This window comes from Bos mutus, chromosome 26 (genome assembly GCF_027580195.1).
Source record: "Bos mutus isolate GX-2022 chromosome 26, NWIPB_WYAK_1.1, whole genome shotgun sequence".
Classification (NCBI taxonomy): domain Eukaryota; kingdom Metazoa; phylum Chordata; class Mammalia; order Artiodactyla; family Bovidae; genus Bos; species Bos mutus.
The window spans coordinates 47,714,801-47,721,855 of NC_091642.1; the positions used below are offsets into that span (position 1 = coordinate 47,714,801).

General features: G+C 38.8%; 1 pseudogene; it reads left to right on the forward strand.

Annotated features, from left to right (window-relative positions):
• Positions 1-1,294: 1,294 nt before the first annotated feature.
• Positions 1,295-6,662, forward strand: LOC102264454 (transcriptional adapter 2-beta pseudogene; annotated as a pseudogene).
• Positions 6,663-7,055: the final 393 nt, after the last annotated feature.

A 7,055-nucleotide genomic window follows, 5' to 3' on the forward strand; every position in this document is an offset into this window, starting at 1 on the left:
GGTATACACCAAGAAGTACAATTGCTGGTTCATATAGAGGTTCTATTTTTAATTTTTTTTTAAGAAACCTCCATACTGTTTTCCAGGTGGTGGCACCAATCTACATTCCCTTCAACAGTATCTGAGGGTTTCGTGTTTTCCACATTCTCACCAATATCACTATTTGTGTTCTTTTTCTTGATAGCCATTCTGACAGGTGTGAGGTACTGTCTCATTGTGGTTTTGATTTGCATTTCTTTAATAATTAGCAGTATTGAGCATTTTTCATGGACCTGTTGGCTATGTGCACTTCCCCTTTGAAAAACATGTCTATTCAGTTTTTCTGCTCATTATTTTCAATGATGAAGTTCTTTTTCTTTAAATTTTTTTAACTTTATAGAATAATAGTTGTTTATAATATTATGTAAGTTACAGGTGTACGATAGAGTGATTCACAATTTTTAAAGGCTATAATCCATTTATAGTCATTATAAATTATTGGCTATATTCCCTCAAAAAATATTTCCTTGTAGCTTACTTTTTTTTGGTTATGTAATTTAAATATAACAGTGTATACATGTTAATAAATTGGGTTGCTTATTTCTTTTATGCTGAGTTGTATGAACTCTTTATATACGCTGGCTGTTAATTGTTTATGGGTCATATCATTTACAAATAATTTCTCCCATTTCATAAGTTGTCCTTTTATTTATTTTTTTTTTGATGATTTCTTTTGCTGTGCAAAGGAGAAGAAGAAAGATGAATGGAATCCAAATTGGAAAGGAAGAAGTTAAACTTTCACTGTTTGAAGATGACATGATACGATACATAGAAAATCCTAAAGATACCACCAGAAGACTATAGAGCTGATCGGTGAATTTGGTAAAATTGCAGGATACAAAATGCAAAAATGCAAGATACAAAAATCTGTTGCATTTCTATACACTAATGAAAAGCTATCAGAAGAATAAATTTAGGAAACAATTCCAGTTACAACTTCATCAAAATGGTAGAAACCTAGGAATAAGCCTACAAAAGGAGGTAAAAGACTTGTACTCAGAAAACTGTAAGACACTGATGACAGAAACTGAAGACCATAGATGGAATGGTATACTGTGTTCATGGACTGGAAGAACTAATATTTTTAAATGACCACATTACCCAAGGCAATATATGGATCCAGTGAAATCTCTAACAAAATTCCAAGGACACTTTTATAGAACTAGAACAAAAAATTTCAAAATGTGTATAGAAACATAAAAGATCCTGAAGAGCCAAAACAATCTTGAGAAAGAAGAACAGAACTATAGGTACCATGCCCTCTGACTTCAGACCATATTGGTATATGGTGGTGCGTACGTACGTGCTAAGTCACTTCAGTCATGTCTGATTCTTTGTGACCCTATGGACTGTAGCCCACCAGGCTCCTCTGTCCGTGGGATTCTCCAGGCAAGAACACTGGAGTAGGTTGCCATGTCCTCCTCCAGGGAGTCTTCCTGACCCAGGGATTGAACCTGCGTCTTTTTCATCTTCTGTATTGCCAGGCAGATTCTTTACCACTTAAGCCACATGGGAAGCCAGTATATGGTCAGGCCACCCCAAATGACTGTTCTCTTGCTCTCTGTCCACCCCCTGCTTGATCAGTACTTGCTTCACCTACATCTTACTTATCTAACTGAACTTCCTACCTACTTATCCCACCCCAGCTAGTGACTGTTCTAACTCTTAGATCAGAACATCACCATTGATAGCTCATCAAAAGCGTAGTGAGGGGCATGCCATTCTGCCAGGTAACCAATGAAGTAACCTGACTCAATTCTCCCTGTAACTGGTGAACTCTTCCTCCCAGGAGCAAAGTCTGCCCGCAAGTCCTGTCCACCATCTGCCATACACACACATGGCATAGTGTCCCTCCAGGACTGTGCTTCAGACATGTAAGAGCTTGCTAGCAAATAAACTATTGATATGTCTGTGACTGACTCTGGGCTCTTTCTTTGGTTTTGAATCTGGGCAATCATAGGCCTTGTAGCCCTGCAGGATGCATCCCAACAACTTCAAAGCTACAGTAATCAAACTGGTATGGTATTGGCACAAAAACAGACTCACAGATCAGTGGAACAGAATAGAAATCCTAGGAATAAACCCACACACTGACAGTCAATTAATCTACAATAAAGGAGGCAAGAATATACAATGGAGAAAGTTTCTTCAGCAAGTGGTGCTCAGAAAACTGGACAGCTACTTGTAAAATAATGATATTTCACTAATATCATATACAAAAATAAGCTCAAAGTGGATTAAAGACCTAAATGTAAGATCAGATACTGTAAACTTCCTAGAGGAAAACATAGGCATAACATACTTTGACATAACTTATAACAATAATTTCTTGGACCTGTCTCTTAAAATATAGGAAATAAAAGCAAATATAAACAAATGGGACCTAATTGAACATTTTTATTTTCAATTGTGGTAAAAAATACATTACATGAAATTTATCATTTTAACCATTTTCAAGTATACAGTTGAGGAGTGCTAAGTTTATGTACATTATTGTGCGACAGAGCTCCAGAACCATTTCATCTTACAAAACTGAAACGCTACACCCATCAAGAAACTTCCCTCTCCTTAGCCCCTGTCTTTCTTTGTCTCTCTCTCTCTTTTTCTGAATGTAGGTAACCATCTGCAAGCCAGGAAGATTTTCTACCATAAACCAAATCCACTGGTACATTGATCTTGAATTTCTCAACTTCCAGACTTGTGAGAAATAGATTTTTGTTATTTAAGTCCACCCAGTCCATGATATTTTGCTATGGCAGCCTGAGCAGACCAATACATATGTTAATTCTATTTTGATTTCTTGGTGAGTCACCATATTGCTTTCCATAGCAGCTGCACCATTTTACATTCCCCTCTATAAGGTACAATATTCTAATTTCTCTACATCCTTGCTCACACTTGTTAGTTTCTGTTTTATTGATAATAATATTTCTAGAAAGTGTGAAGTTGTTAGGGGATACATTGGCTGAAACAATCTACCTGACCAGGCAGCACAGTATTCATTTGCGTGAGTTATTTTATGACAGGAGGTCCTGGTAAGGAACATGGAATCAATAGGCCACCACTAACCAAAAGAGTTTGGAAAGGTCAATAGGAAACACCATGTGTCTTACTACCTCTCAGAATCCTTGCTGGTATCCATACTGGCTGAACAATATGTGTATCCCCAGGAAGGACTCTGAGTCAGAATGATTGGCCAAAGATAGCCTGGAAACTAAACCCATTACTATAAAACCCGAGGCTGTGAGCCAGGTGGCAGAGCAGTCCTCTTGGTTTCCCTTACCCTCCTGCTCTCCACCCAGCACCCCTTGCCAATAAAGTCTCTTGCTTTGTCAGGATGTGTGGCTCCTCAGAGAATTAATTTCCAAGTGTTAGACAAGAACCCTCTTTCAGGCCCTGGAAGGGGTTCCCCTTCCTGTGACAAGTTGATATCTCATTGTTTTGATATGAATTTCTCTAGTGATTAATGATATTGAGCATCTTTTCATATGCTTGTTGGTCATCTATATATCATTTCTGAAAAAAAATTCAGGTCTTTTTCCCATTTTAAAATCTGATTGTTGTTGAGTTGTAGGAGTTCTCTGTATTTTCTGGATTAATCCCCTATCAGAAATTTGATTTGTAAGTATTGTCTCTCAGTCTGTAGGTTTCCTTTTCATTCTGTTGACAGTGTCATTTTATGCCCAATAGTTTTTAAGTTTGGAGTGTATTTGTGTGTGAGTGTCTCTATCTTTATGTTAAACTATTATCTTGTCTCAATGATAGCATTCATATTTTGGAAATACATATAACAATGGAAACTTTCCATAATAAATGAATTTTCTGACGTCATGATTTTTCCTACTCTATATTAATGTGAAAACTATCCTTCTGATTAACTTGTTCTATATTTCAAACTATTATTTGGTTGTGGCTTACTTTACTTAATGTTGATGGTTAATGATCTCACATATCCTGGTTTTTGAAAGTTTACTATATTGCATATATTAGGGAAAAGTAATACACTTGTAAAGTGAACATCTGAAGCTTCTTTTTAAAAGTTATTTTGAAAAAGTATGGTTACTATAAAATATTCTACATATAAACAGAAAATCTTATATGTATTTAACTATAATGAAAATGTTAACCAATCCAACTTTAGGGAAAAAGGAGTGATTCATTTGTTAAAGGAAAACAATTAAAATACATATGTGTTAAATTATAGGTCTAATTATACTTTCAGTAGGGTATACTTTTGCATTGTTATTTGTACTCCATTCATATATGATGTCAGATAAGGCAATGGCACCCCACTCCAGTAATCTTGCCTGGAAAATCCCATGGATGGAGGAGCCTGCTAGGCTGCAGTCCATGGGGTCGCTAAAAGTCAGAGACGACTGAGCAACTTCACTTTCACTTTTCACTTTCCTGCATTGGAGAAGGAAATGGCAACCCACTCCAGGGTTCTTGCCTGGAGAATCCCAGGGACGGGGGAGCCTGGTGGGCTGCCATCTATGGGGTCGCACAGAGTCGGACACGACTGAAGCGACTTAGAAGCAGCAGCAGCAGCATATATGATGTTCATATGTTGACACAAAGCAGAATTAAGATATTCTTTACAACCTTGTTTTCTTTCTAAAGTAATTATTTTAATCTCAGATTTTTTTTTAATCTCAGATTTTATATTTTGTTTCCCAAATAGAAGATAATATAAATAAGTAAATGATAAACCAAGACTTTAGGACCCTATATAATTGTGCATCTTTCATAATAAAGTTCAGTCGTGTCAAATGTATGTATACAATTCCAAGAGAGGGAAGAAGAGGAAGACTATATTTATAAAGCATATCAATCCACCTTAAACATGGGACAATTTATTTAGCTTACTATTTTCTAATTAGATTCAGATAAGTTTTGATTGAGGTAAATGGACAAGAGTTTGAGGAAACTTCAGGAGATAGTGAAGGACAGAGAAGGTTGGCATGCTGCAGTCCATGGGGTTGCAAGGAATGGAACACGGCTTAGCAACTGAACAACATCTATAGGTTTATATGTTTAAAATAATAAAGTTTGGATTCTATTTTGCGTGAGAATACCTTTGTACCCCCAATTTTAAAAAATGCAGAGAGGGTGGCAGTAGTGGGGGCCAAGGAGGCAGGTGGAGTAAGACAGTGGAACTTGATAAGAAGTACTGTCTGTACTGCCTGGTGGAGGTGAGCTCACTGCACTTCTGCTGGATCAACTGCAAGGGCATTGAGCTGTGTGCTCTGAGTGCTTCTCAGCTGGTACAGAGATCAGCCACCACTGCCGCTATCATGGCTACCGTTACAAGGAAAATCCAATTCTGATACCATGTTAGAAGTGTTTCTTTGACATGTCTTTTTGTTGCTTTGGTTATTATAATTATACATAATGGCCTGCCTCAGAGAATTCGGCCTCTCTGCCTGACTCTTAAACTAAAGTGCCTTTGTTCATGATCCTGCCCACCTGTGGATGGCAAGAAGAAAGAAATGAACACATCTACTGCTTGAGACTTGTCATTCTAGGAGATATTTGCAAGATTAACGGCTTTTGTACTTTGTTTCCCCTTCTCTTTCCATCTCTGATCCATAAAAGAACCTAGTATCCAGAAGAAGATAGTTATTTTGAGACATTAGTCTGCCATCTTCTTGGTCAGCCAAATTACCAAATAACATCTTGCCTCAACACCTCGTCTCCAATTCATTGGCCTGTCATGCAGCCTGCAGAACGAGCTTGGATGTAGTAACACTATCAGCTGGTGGCCACAAGGACAGCTGCTGCTGGATGCCACTGAGCAGTTTAGCTTTGGAAAATGGGAGGATATGGCTGTTCACATTGAAGCTTTCCAGACTTCCCAGGAAGTATTGGCTGAGCAGCAACAGCTGGACTACCTGCCCCTGTGGGACAACAACAACAGGATACAGAAGTATGACCAGGACCCTGAGATCTTTATCAGCTGGCTCTCAACTAAGACTACCATGATGTGGAGATAGAGCTGAAGCTCGCACATAAGGACATATGCCTGCAGAAGCTCAAGGAGTGTCAGCAGTGCAAAAAATCACAGGTGACTACAACTTGGTGCCTGCCTTCCTAGGCAAGAACAAGGAGAAGGAGGCTAAGCACAACATCACCAGGGAGGAGAAGTTGTGATTGAAGCTTCAGCCACTCACACAGTTCATTTCCTGTGAGGAGTTTGACAACCTGTTCCATAACATGCACAAAAAGAAGATGCTGTGCACCAAGATTCGGCAGCTGCAGTGGAACCAGGACAAAGGCATCACCAAGATGGAGGAGTTAGCTAAGCATAAGGTGGCCAAGCACAAGTGCAAGAAGAGGAAGAAGAACAAGATTGAGGCAGGCACCAAGTGAGATAAGGAGGATGGCTAGGATGGCGAGACCACTGCCACCCAGAACGTGCCCAGCTTCAAGCCCCTACTGGATGCTGAGAAGGTGCTCTCCAGCTCGCTGAACTTAATCCCCATGTGCTACATGGCCATGAAGACCATCATCTTCAAGAACCACCTCCATAAGTGGCAGACATCCCCTCTAAGAGCCAGCTTCTGGGCTCTTTGGACAAAGTCCTCAAGAAAAGGATTTTAAGTATATCCAGGGATCCTTCCTAAGCTGTAGCTGTGAAAGCTGGAATGATGCTGTAAACCTTGTAAGCCAAAATGGCAAGGGGTGTAGGAGGAGGGGTGGAGAAGAAACACCTTTCCCCCCCATTATTGCTCATTTTTAACAAGTTGATTAATTTTTTTCCCTTAGGATTTAAATCCTTTATATAGTTCTCTGAAGAAGTAACAGTAACAATCTTATGTCGATCAAGGAGGAGACAAATACATGTATATTTTAACTTAGTCCTAAACCTAGTACTTTATGATGACAATTGCCTTTAAGTGTTCAATTTGGAGAATATTATGATGAAATTTGAAAATTAATGTTTATTTGTGACTTTCTTTCCATCGGTTCATGACTGTTGTGCTGTGGGTGGAGGCAAATCTTTCCCTGCAGTGCTA